Source organism: Dicentrarchus labrax, unplaced genomic scaffold (genome assembly GCF_905237075.1).
Source record: "Dicentrarchus labrax unplaced genomic scaffold, dlabrax2021, whole genome shotgun sequence".
NCBI lineage: Eukaryota > Metazoa > Chordata > Actinopteri > Moronidae > Dicentrarchus > Dicentrarchus labrax.
Genome location: NW_026136713.1, coordinates 27,019,240 through 27,032,823, shown reverse-complemented (window position 1 = coordinate 27,032,823; position 13,584 = coordinate 27,019,240). Strand labels below are relative to the sequence as shown.

Sequence of the window (13,584 nt, the reverse complement as noted above, 5' to 3'; positions counted from 1 at the left end):
ATTTCAGCTACATGGATCCTTTTTATTTACTGTTTAACAGCTTCTAGGTTCCTCAATAAGGAGTTTAAAGAAAATAATGACAAATACAGATGCCATACTGTCAGACAGACTGGACATCTTCTTTAAGCCCCCCTCCAGTCAAACATCAGTGTTTCCTCCTGCCCCTATGTGCTGTTTGAATGCTGTATGTGCAGAGTTTGATACTAAAAAGATATTGTTTCATTTAAGATTATTTTAGAGTAGGTTTAAGACATTCCTCTTTGATAAAGCTTATAGTTAGGGCTGGATCAGGTGAGTCCTGAACCATCCCTTAGTTATGCTGCTATAGGCCTAGACTACAGGGGGATTTCCCATGGTACACTGAGCTCCTCTCTTCCTCTCTCTTTCTGCACTCATTCATGTCCCATTAATGCATGTTACTAACTTCACTTCTTCCCCGGAGTTCTTGTGCTTTCTCGTCTCGCAGGTTCTCATGGATCCTGGTGGAGCCTCCTGCCATGGTCCTGCTTGACTGCCATTGCTAATATCACTGATATTATTATTGTTATTATTATTATTACTATTATTATTACTACAGTTACTATTATTACTATAATCACTGCACATTGTCCCCCATCGTTGTTGTCATCGTCGTCATCATCTTCTTCATGTTCATCATCATCAGTCACTACTATACTATAGTGCAGTTGTTGCTACTGTTGTTGCAGTGCATCTCTGTCTCTCTCTCTCTCTCTCTCTCTCTCTCTCTCTCACCCCAACTGGTCGAGGCAGACGACCACCCACCTTGAGCCGAAGTGTCTGTCCAAGTTTTTCCTTGCTGTCGTCACCAAGTGCTTGCTCATGGTGGTACTGTTGGGTCTCTGTAAATAATGTTATAAGGAGTTCGGTCTAGACCTGCTCTATTTGAAAAGTGTCCTGACATAACTTCTGTTATGAATTGGCGCTATACAAATAAAATTGAAATTAATTGAATTGAATTGTCACAATCATCTGCTGAAAGTGGAAAGTTTCTCTGTGCTCATTGAAAACCTGATTTTATGTGGCGGGCCTACCAGCATGATTTGTGACATCACAAATAATTAGGAAGTCAGTCCTGGTCCAGTATGCAACTTGTACTGTGTGATGTAGAAACCTGAAGCCATCAGTGCACATCCACTGAGAATGGACTTTACAGTGAAGTAGGAGACATCTTGTGTCCAGCAGGAAAACCTAAAAAATGAACAACATTTGCAATAGAAATCTTAATAAGGAGGAAGAAGATAGATACCTTTTGGGGAAATTAATAATATTGAAATTATAATTTTTTGTTGGGGAACAAACATATCAGAAACAAATTATTGTTCCAAGCAGACATATATTTGTATATAATACATGTCTGGAAGGGATCTTTAAAGAAGAGTTTAAGGTGATAAGGAAGCATATTTGTTCAAGACTCGTGTCATTAAAGGTCTAAATAAGATAAAAAGTCAGGGTCTTGATTTAGAGAAATTTACACACACAAGGAGAAGATTTAGGTAGGTGTGTGTCTTACCAATGTGATGGATTGAATTCAAGGTCATATGACACAAAACGACTTTGCTTGGATAGTTTAACAGAAAACAATATCCTGAGCATTGGTGTAAGAAAATGTTAAACCAGTTAAAAAGAGGGGAGCATGGATAGCTCACCTGGCAGAGCTGGAGTACTTACTGCAGCAGCCGTGGGTTTGACTTCAACCTGTTGCCCTTTTGTTGCATGTCATGCGTATTTACCTTCCACTGTGTGGTGCTCTTCTGGTGTGGAGTTCAAACAAACAACAAACCAGTCTGAAAATCAGTCTGAATCGCCTTTTTTTCACTTCAATCAGACATTGTGTTCATGTTACTGTTTTGTAATTTCTTGTCAGGAGGGGGTGTGCAAATGCAAATGAGGTTTCCATCACACTGATGTCATTGTCAGTCAGGAGCAGTTTAATATTTTTCACAATGATCAAAGAAATATGCTGATTCGTGGGTTGTTATTTCTGTAACTCAACTTATAAGTCACCTGTACACGGAGCTCTGATTTTTCAAAAACTTAAAAACTGAATGACACTCACTTACCACTTTAGACACAAATGATTTAAGACCCATAATTAACACTGTCAGAGAAGATCTGCTGACTAACTGCAGATGAATGACTTGCTTGTAGAAGACTGCAGAGCCGTCAGCACTGACAGTGAATCCCATTTCCAATCAACTGAGCAATCTGTCGGGTCAAAGACGCTAATCAGTTGTGCTGCTTAAAGCAATATCGCCACAGGGTGCATTGCTTATTGTGATTAAAGGATACTTAGGATAAACCCTGGAGTCAATTTTTCCATGATTTTCCATGATAACAATTGATTCTGACCCAGTTGTGTTTCTCTCATAACAGACATCCAGTCCATCTGATTAATGAAACTAATTTAAATCTCTCTTTGATTTACAGCCCTTAAACGACAAACTTAAGCCCCATTCAGAACAGATTTAGGTATCCAAGGGAGATGGGGTGATTTTAACATCATCTGTGCTGGTCAGTGATTTACAGCCACAATTACCTAGACCACAGTCTTGTAAAAGTTTTTTTTTTTAATTCTAATTTTTGGTTTATTATCATCAGTGTAAAATTAGGTTTATTTTATTAGTTCAAAAAAGTTTTTGCTAATCTGATAGATGGAAACATGCTAACACCAACTTAAAGGCTCATGTGAGGACCAATATGACGACAGGAAAAACAAAAAGCCATCAGGAGAGAAAGACCCGGTAGAAGCTCATCAAATGGATTGTTGTAATGTGAGCCTGTCTATATTTGCGTACATTTTTTCAATGTAATTGCCACCATTAAAAGTATGACAATCTAACTATTAGCACTTCCTGTTTACAGTGTATCAATGGATGTACAGACAAGGATCAGTAGATTACTTTGAAACTAAAGAAAATGATTTAATGGTGCCAAAAGCGGTTTAATTTCAGATTGCAACTCATTCGTTTCACCCTCCCCTTCTAAGTGCAAGGAGGAAACTACAGTGTAGTAGTTAATACTATATACTACTACTACTATCTACAGCCAGTCTTTCACTTATCCGTTCTGAGCGAGGTGACCCGGCATCTGTAGATACAAACAGCTCATGCTAAAGTAATGAAAACACAGTGATTCCTATTTTCAGGTGATTATACACAAATGAAAACATACCTATGAATATTATTTTCCATTTCTCCCAATAGATCCTCCGAAATGTTACACACTGGACCTTAAAAAATATCAATGTGTTATGAATACTAGAGACAGTACAATTTTTGTCCATGACAGATCCTCTAATCTCGCAATGGTTAAAATTCCATCTGGAACGATGGTTTACAGAGGAGCAGAACAAATATTTCATTCCCCACCTCTGACAAACAACTTTCAGCACTCCAGAGAAGCCATCGTTATGTTCTAGCATGGTTCGGCAAGCACTCAAAGCTGGAAGGATTTCTCCTTGGTTGATAAATCAATCGGCCCCTACAAACACTCTTAAATCTTCATCCCTGCTGAGGAGAGGACACTTTTTTATTGCTCATCTTACTTATAATTTGGGCTGACACAACAAGCCTTTTCTAGTGCAGTGGCTATTTTTCGGGGTACTGCGGCAGAAGCAGACAGATAGTTATAACAGGCCATGCCAATCTTCTGGAGTTCATCAGCAGCAGTCTCATTTTGTCTGTTTCTCTTTGCCCGTGATTTCTTTTTCGCTTGTCACCCGAAAACATCACAAAGAGTTGAAGTTTCACGCTGCTTTCTTGTTTCACAAAATGAACCCTGTCACACCTCATTACCCCTGCTCCTACCTGCTGAGGTTTGTCCTACTCAAAAGAAAGGGAGAGGGGGTCTGTGCATGGGGAGTTATTTGAAATTTGAATATGTGATAGACACACCTAGCTGGAAACATGCTGTCTGTCTGACTAAAATATAAGACTCCACATAGTCGGGGTCTCCTGTGAGCTGCTTGTTTTGACAGGCAAAGGTTATTATCTAAGAGGGAGCAGTTTGAGAGAGGAAAAGGAGGAGGATGAACCGGTGAACTTGTCCTCTACTGTTCTATCTACTTTTCTTTGTCATAAAGCAAATCACAGTGGGGTTTGTTTGTGTTGGAATCATTTGTATGTATTGAACTATGTACTGAATGGTTACAGTTCAATAGACTCCCTGGGACAGTGCATTCAATTTATTATTAGATGGATGTTTTTTTGGACAATCCAAAGTTTTCTTTGTGTGACGAAAGTGAAGAAATTCATAGGCTGTGGTCAAATTAAATCAACAACAAAATAATCCTGCCACCTAAAAGTATTGCAAGGATCAGAGACTTGAACATCAAATCATGATCTAGAGAAACATGCACTGTATTTATCTCTAGGAGGTTGGACTACTGCACAGGTCTGTCTCAGACAGCAGTCAGCTGACCCTGAATGGTGCTGCCAGATTTGTGACAAGGACCAAAAAAGTTCAGCATGTAGCATAACAAAGTACCAAAGTATTCAAAATTCTGTTTCTTGTCCATATATGACTGAACATTTTTGGTCAAAGTTAGTTTATCATATACCCTGACCCAGTACGAACCTTGCAGACATCTCAGGTCAGCTAGTTATGGATTACAGGCTAAGTCAAAATAAAATATGGCGACATTGAGCAAATTGCCAGAGCTAAGACTAAGACATTGAAATCCAAACTAAAGACCTTACCTGCCAACTATTGCTTTTAATTCATTTTCCTTTTAAATCATATTCATTTTTGTTTTATTGTCTGTGCTTTTGATTGATTGTTTTTATTGCTTTAATCATTTGGGTTTGTTCTGTATGTGTGCTTGTGTACTCTGTGAAGCACCTTGGGTTGCCTTTGGGTATGACGTGCTATATAAAGAAATTTGCTTTGCTTGCCAACAAGTAGTGGGATCAGGTCATTATTTTGCATGAAAGGCTTAACATTGATATTACTGTCTCTAATGATAAGGATGGAGTACACCAGAATAAGTTGTTAAGTATACTGTATATAGGCAGTTAATAAGTAGGGATGAGTACACCATTATCTGTATCTGTTCATCTAAGTAAATTATCTATATCTGTATCCATTCTCAGGATTTTAGGGACTTTCATAGCCTTTAATTGATAGCGACAGCTGAAGAGTGAGAGAAAAAGGGGGAGAGAGACATAGGATGACACACAGCAAAGGGCCATGAGTTGGAGTCGATTGCTTCTTCAGTTTCTTGTTCATTTTAATGTCTGGTACAACTAAAGGTACATTTGTTTGGACAAATATAATGATAACAACAAAAATAGCTCATAAGAGTTTAATTTAAGAGCTGATATCTAGCCATTTTCTATGGTTTTCTTGATAATAACCAAAATCACTTAAGTTCTTACATCAATAGCTATGGCATTGTAGTGCCAAAAACAGTGCTTTTAGGCATTCCATGTTTTCTTTTCTGTCTGTTTTAGTCACATGATACACACAGGAGTTAGTACTTGATTGCATAACCATTGTTTTTGATGACTGCAGCCATGCGTCTTGGCATGCTCTCCACCAGCTTCTGACATTGTTCTGCTGTCACAGCAGCCCATTCCTGTTGCAAAATTCAAACAAATTTGCTTTGTTTTCAGACTTGTGGTTCTCCATTTTGAGTTTGAGGATGTTCCACAGGTTTTCAATTGGATTTAGATCTGGTGATTGAGCAGGCCAAGGCATGGTTTGAATGTTCTGGTTCTCCATCCAGGCTTTAACTGACCTTGCGATGTGGCAAGGGGCATTGTCTTGTTGGAAAATCCAGTCATTCGAGGCAGGAAAGAGTTTATCATCTGATGGAAGAAGACTGTTTTCAAGAGTAACCCTGTACGTGACCTGGTTCATTTGCCCTTCACACAATTGCATTTGCCCAGTTCCACCCATACTGAAACAACCCCAGATCATCACCAATCCACCCCCATGTTTTACTGTAGGGGCAAGACAGTCTGGTTTGTAGGCTCCTCCAGGCTTCCTCCTAATCAGTAAGTTGGCTGGAGTGGGCATCAACTCAAAATTGGATTCATCACTGAAGAGAACCATAGCCCAATCATCAACAGTCTAATTCTTGTGATCCCTAGCAAAGAGTAACCGGGCGTTCCTCTGCCTTTTGTTGATGAAGTGCTTCTTCCGTGCCCTGTGTGACTTCCGACCAGCTTCAAGAAGTCAGTTTCCAACTGTCCTTGCTGAACAAGTCACATTTCTCGACAGTGCCCACTCATTTTTAAGGTCCCTGGAGGTCTGACGACGATTCCTGACATAGGAACGGATGAGTGCACGGTCATCTCGTGGGGTAGAAAGACGTTTCCTGCCTCGACCAGCTAGCAATTTGGTAGTACCATGTTCGGCTTGCTTTTTCTTGGTGTAATGAACGGCTGTTTTGGAGATCTTCAGTTTTTTGGCTACCTGTCTCTCACTCATGATAATTTCCAGCAGTGCCAAGATGGCTGCCTTTGTGGCTTCACGTTATTCTTTTTTTTTAGGCATTATGTGAGAGCTGACAACTTCTGAGTTGTGCTACGGCTTGAATGTAAGCAGGAAACCACTCTAGGCCTTTGCATGTGCAGTGCTGCTTATGACATGAAATGGCCTCTTATGTACCCTGGGAATACAATTAAGCTTAAGCATGTCAAATAGGACATAAAGTATTATGGAATCAGCTGCATTTTTTGTCGTGTTCATTTCACTCTTCAGGTAATATACCTTTATTGGTACCAGGCAATAAAATGAACAAAAAATTGAAGAAAACAAGGGTGGTCTAATAATTTTTCCTTGACTGCATAGTGGTTCAAGGAAGGAAAAGAACCAGAGACAGGGTCATGGGCAGCCAAAGCTCATTGATGCAAGTGGGGAGTGAAGGCTGGCCCGTGGTCTGATCCAACAGACGAGCTACTGTAGCTCAAACTGCCGAAACAGTTAATGCTGGTTCTGATAGAAAGGTGTCAGAACACACAGTGCAACACAGTTTGATTTTTACTCTGATGACTGATGCAAACTTACAAAATTAGTTTTCCCCACAGAGTGGCTGGGCTCAGCCTTAAAGCCTCAGACACCCTTAGGGAGCTCAGATTAGACCTGCTGCTCCTTTGCATTGAAAGGAGCCAGTTGAGGTGGTTCGGGCATCTGGGGGTTATTCTGGCCCATCCAACTGGTAAGAGACTGCAGGGTAGACCCAGCAAACTCTGGGCCCAGATAAGCTTCAGAAAATAGATGCAATGATGTATGGATACATGGTTTGAGACTAGTCTTAAAAAAATAATAATTATTATTAAATAATTAAATCTATATCCTTAATGGATAACATGTTACTATGGAGAACTAAAATGAAAATTAAAACTTATGTTTTGAAAAGAAATCATGAAATTGAGTTGCAACATGATGACTTTATAAGTCTTAATTATTTCTGTAGCCTAGTAGCCTTTAAGCTTAAGGTTTTTAGGTCTGTATGTCTATCTTCTGATCCACCCCTCATTCCCCCAGTTTAGCTGGCAGAGCTTGATGCCTTTTAGAAGAGACAGAGACAAAGGCTGTTCAGCACAGATAGTGACAGCTAAATTAGACTGAGGATAACGGAAATTAATGGCTGACATTTGGTCTTCAACAGAGTGGAAATAACAGAGAAAGAAAAGATAGGGAATTTATTGTACAATACTTAAACATGTCTATAGAACTGTATCTATCATCATCTCTTCTTTTTTCAGTTCCCTTCTCTCATCACCATCCATCCTCCCTTCAACTCTTTTACTCTCTCCTTTTTATCTCCTCTTCCTCAGGGTTTTGGTATTTTTGTGCTCCTCTTCTTGATTTGTGTCCCTGATTCTCATCTGTCTCCTTGCAAAACTAAATTCTACATACATACTGTATGCTGTAATTCTTTACACATGTATGTTGTCCAACTACCCAACATCCCATAACAATGTCCTTATTGTCCAAGTCCTCAAAAACTGTCTTTTCATCTTTTAATACTTCTCCAATCCCCTGCATGAGACTGACAGATGGGTTTATGGGTATTTATTATGCCCAATGGGATGGTTGGATAATCCCTTGCAACCACAGTGCAATCTATCATTTAAACACAGAATTCTTCCTAAATAGCAAGCATGTTATCGCCACTGTGTTTTTTTGTTTCTTCTCTTTGCTTTCAGGTTGCTGCAGAGGTTAATAATGGCCTCATTGTTTCTGGAAGAGATAACACGCATTAATACTGCATGAGAGAAGGGCTGAAGCCATAACATTTCCCTTCTTTGCTGTAACTTAATGAACTTTATTTTTGCAGTTTAATTCCAATTATTTTAGAGGCCAAAAGTGAATACGCAGAGATTCAAAGTCACTGTTTTTGACAATAAGTTTCACATTTTAGCTAGGATGCCCAAGTAAAGACCACCATGCCCAACTCAGCTCCAAACAAGTCATTAATAGGAAACAGTGGCAACATTGGGTTAAAGTTACTGCAGGCCTCGCATCCTTGACAGATAGCTAAAATCATCATTGCTGATTGGAGGATGGAATCGAACCCGGGCCGCTGCGGTAAGGACTCAACCAGGTGAGCTACTTTGGTACCCCACATTTCAGATTGATTACCAATTGTTTGCTTTTTTTTGCAAGTATTATATTTGTTGGAATATTGTTAATATAGATAAGATAGGCCTTTATGGGAGTATCTAAACAGAAACCACTAATGCAACAAATGCAGTTCTGAAAAATCTGATGGAGCCACATATAAAAAGAGCCAGTGTACTTCTATTTTTTGCAAAAGTGATGAGGACTGAGTATGAGTTCTAAAGCAAGCAGTTGGTGAATACAAATGGACCCATCACTATGACTACAGACACTGGACTTTAAATTGGATCTTCATGAGGTGTCTAACTTGCAGGAATCCTTATAAAAGTAAGACAGAGAGAAGTGAGAAGTGGAAAGAGGAAGCTGGAAGATTAGAGGGTTTATCATGTCTTGCTGTGTTGAGATGAGTCAGTCTTTATTAAGAAGGCAAAAAAAGCCTCAGGTTAATAAGGAAATGGGCAAGAAACGAGAAGCAGGTATCACAAAGAAGAAAAGCTTCTTCTTGTCCTCAGTCAGAGGCTGCAACCTCATCAATCAAACAGATTCATACACTGACTGCGAAAAAGCCTGTGATCTGCTGCTTATATTTCAAACTCTTGTTCTTTGTCAGTGTAGTTGTTAATGCTGCCTGGTGGTAAAGAAACAACCAGAGTGGCAGGAAATCATAAAAGTTTGACCTCATCTGTTTTGTTACGAATCACCATCAGTATACGGACACGCCATCATCCAGTATGTCAATAAAATATACCAGTGTTTATTGATGAGACAAGAATAGACCAATAATAATCATTTAAGTAACTAAATTGTTTTTTAAATGATTATTCACAAACAAGTGTTGATGGCTCCGCTGGTCGGCAACGTAACTCCAGAAAATTACTTTATTGAGGGGTGAAGTCATGAGGTCACGTCCGGGCTATCCTCTTTTCCACTAGCTTCTGTAACTTAATGCAGTCTCTCATTTTGCATCGGCTCTTCTACAGCTGATACTCAGTTGAAGCCCTTGTGATTTTAACAAAGTTAAACAATAATTTGTTTTTCTCATTTTGGAAGCTTTGGTACTTAAGTCAATGTGACTTGATTTTGTCCATATCCATAAAATTCCACAATGCTTCCCTCTGAAGTAATTCTTTTAAACTTCTAGTTGTAATCTCTACTGTCATTCAGTCTTCTGTCCCACTGCCAACTGACCATAAGACTCACTCTCACACCACATGTCTACTAATGAAACCACTAATTTATGACTGATAACATTGCAATCAAGATCTATTTCAGCGCAATCCATCTCCTTCATGTGAATTTGACATACTGTAATTTGTTTTTAAGACATGTATTTGAAGCAGATGGCTTTAAGCTAACTGTCTTGTATCCTTTTTGACACAGAATTAATTTCATTGACGTGTTCAGCACAAGTGAGACATGGTGTGGCATGGTGTGGCACAGCAGCCAGGGGTTACATTCGAGAAACTCAATGCCAGTGGCTCTTCAGTGTCAACAAAAAGTCTTGGTTCTGAGACACTCAAATGCTGATGCAGAGCAAAACATGGAGTAGCTTGACCCTGAATGGAACGCTGTCATCCTTGGCGTTGGCATCAAGATGGCTGACTTGGAGCCCTGCCATAAATGGGAGCTGCCTTGGAACTTATTAAGGTCTCCAAAACTGTGACAACTAGTTACAAGAATGCGCACCCAAGTTAAAGCAAAGCCTCTAAAATCAAGTCGCATTTGAGTTAGTGGTGACTAACTGTTTGGTACTACTGCAAAAGAAAACGTATATTTTTTTATACATGCTTTTATTAGCATGTGTACATTTATAGAGCCATCTATTTGAATGAAAAACAAGTTTGAAATAAGAATAAGGCTCTGAAACTTGATTGTCAACTGTGCATATACTTCACTAATAAATACATAATTTCATCATCAAAAATGAAGACGGGGTGCCCGAATAGCTCAGTGGGTAGAGCTGGTGACCCATGTACCGAGGCTGAGTCCTTGCTGCAGCAGCCCAGAGTTCAAATCTGACCTGCGGCCCTTTGCTAAAATATCAGTGTTTTTAATATAAAAACACTGATATTGGTCCAGTATTTGGATTAATTACTTTTGTTAAGCAGCTATTGACCTACTTAACCCCACTCCCAAGACTTGAACTGGAAAAAATTAAGCACATGTAATTAGTAGGAAGATAAGACCACACACACACAGAGGCTTTGTTATCTCAGCAGTCTCATTTAGAATAATTAACAATAAGCTTTATTTTGTTTACAACACCTGGGCATTAAACCTTTTCTAGTGTAATGTTCCAATTTCTTCCACCATAGGCTGACCGCTATCTCACTGCAGCAGAGGCCTGGCATCACAGGACACTGCTGGCTTTAGATTCAGTGTGTGTGTGTGTGTGTGTGTGTGTGTGTGTGTGTGTGTATTTAGAGGTCACGTAGGTTTGAATCACTTACGTGACTCCAGTCCAAGAAACGACTGTTATCGAAGTTCTACAGATGAATGGAGCTCTCAGTTCACGGAAGGAGAATAAGAAGGAAGAGGAAAGAGAGGAGAATAAAAAAGTATAGGAAATTTAGATTTTGCATCAGGGTTGTACAGCATGTAGCAAACACCAAATAATTTAATCAAAGCAAACTCAATCAATGCTGTCATAAAAGGCTGCCAACTGCCTAGGAGAAGAGATGTCTATGCCAACGGGAACACCCGCTAGGTTGTGAGGCGATTTTGGCATGGTGGTGAAACTCGATGGTGCAGAATCTTTAGAAAAGGAGCTTTGAACATAACAAACATCCCAAAATGAGTATTTAAGCTCCAATAAAATTTAGAAAGTCTAAAAGAGCTGCCTGATTAAATTATTAGGGACCGAGGTCCCTATTGTATTTGCTATGTTTCTTCTTACCAATTATTATTTTTAGCGCCATTGACTGCGTTTTTGCCCCCTGAACATATACGAAAACAAAATTTTATTTGGCAAAGTCATCAGGCCTGGTGAAAAATTAGACAATCTTTGCGTTGCTTTCGGGTCGACCACTAGGTGGTGCTACTATCATAAAAAGTGCGTTTAACTTCTGCATTTGTCGCACATTCAAAAACCTTATATCCACACGTTCGGTGAATGGAGCTGAATCTCCCCATTTAGGCCACGCCCACTTTCGCCTATAATTTTTTTTCGTTAGAGTGTCCTTTTCCGTGTTCCTCCTACACGCTTTGTCCGACGATTCACACGAAATTTTTCACGTAGCACCTGGGGATTGTCCTGGCAAAAAAAGTAATTTGAAGAACTTTGATATTTAAAAAAATAAGCACGTTATAAAATTAACACTTCCTGTAAATTTTTCATCAAAAAAGGAAGTGGACCATTTCTCCAAATTGGTATGTCTGATTGACACCAAGCTTGGATACATAGTTCCCCATGTCTTCCTTAGGCATCGTGCACAATTTCAGGGCATAGCCACAAGGTGGTGCTCTTTAAAATGAAGAAGTTTATATCTCTGCATCGGCACTTGTGATTAAAATGAAACTTAGTACGATTCTTACCCGTGGCTCACTGAGGCTCACTAATAAATGTGTCAACAATCTGCCACTAGGTGGCGCTCTGGTGGCATGGTAAATCACTGTGCGGAGACCGTAATAGTAATGAATATGAAATTCACTCGGTAGGCACGTGTAACGTGCCGAGACATACAAAAAAGCCTCTTGGACCCATACCCCAAACCCCATGGGAAGTCGGCCATTTTCATTTTCATTTTCACTTTCGGCGAACTTTTCGCATTGTATTTGAACGAACTCCTCCTAGGGAATTCATCGGATCTGCTTCAAAATTGGTCTGTACAGTCAAAGTATGTTACTGATTAAAAGTTGTGCTATTTGTGCATGTACGTTGAAAGGCGTGTCCTAGTGGGCCGTCAAAGTTGGCCATTTTGAATTCCGTGCTCATTTTTGGTGAATTTTTCGCCTTGTATTTGAACGAACTTCTCCTAGGGAATTTATCGGATCTACTTCAAAATTGGTCAGTACAGTTAAGCAAATAGTGCTTATCAAAAGTTGTGCTATTTGCACATGTATGTTGAAGGGCGTGTCCATGGCGTGGCATCAAAATCAGCCATTTTGAATTATTTGTCATTTTCTGTGATTTTTCGTGTTGTATTTGAACGAACTCCTCCTAGGGAATTTATCGGATCTACTTCAAAGTTGGTCAGTGCAGTCAAATACCATTGTTGATTAAAAGTTGTGCTACTTGCGACTGTACGTTGAAGGGCGTGTCCATGGCTTTCTGTCAAAGTTGGCCATTTGGAATTCCGTGCTCATTTTCGGTGAATTTTTCACCTTGTATTTGAACGTACTCCTCGCAGGCAATTTATTGGACCAACATCAATATTGGTCAGTACATTTAAAAAATGTTGCTGATTAAAAGTTTGTGACTGTACCTTGAACAGTTGAACATTGAATTTCGACGATTCGCCATGAAATAGAGAGTACTCATAACTTCAATGTACAATGTCTAATTTCCACTAAACTTCACATATTCTGTGACAGTCCCACCCTGTACATGTCCTCATAACTTCAGTATACATGGTCCAATCTCAATGAAACTTCACGTTTAATAAGAGTCCCGCCCTGAACACGTTTACATGTCAATATTCAGATATAGTGAGAGCGCCACCTACTGCAAACAGGAAGATATATGTTTATACTGCTCGTCTTACAGGTTGATTAGATCAGCTTTAATTGGTTAGAAGATGTTTATAAACAGGAAGTTATCATAACTTCAGTGTACATGGTCCAATCTCAACAAAACTTCACATGTAAAAGAAACTCTTCTTTTCAATACACTTTACTTTTTACATGCTTGAGTTCATTTTACTGAAAACATGTCCTGCCCAAAACTGTTGTGACGGAGTAGTTTTACATTGTGGTATTATTATTATTGCTCTCTCACACACACACACCCTCCCCCCACACACACATACACATTTTCATTAGTATGTAACTCAC

The 13,584-nt window shown here is 39.4% G+C and overlaps 1 protein-coding gene across 1 annotated transcript in view; it reads right to left on the bottom strand.

Annotated features, from left to right (window-relative positions):
• Positions 1-718: 718 nt before the first annotated feature.
• The window catches only part of LOC127374565 (uncharacterized), a 323,387-nt gene continuing 310,521 nt past the window's right edge, over positions 719-13,584 (bottom strand). The window contains exon 8 of the mRNA XM_051420055.1: positions 719-783. The gene's annotated coding sequence lies outside the window, so the exon portion shown is untranslated. The remainder of the gene's footprint in view (positions 784-13,584) is intronic.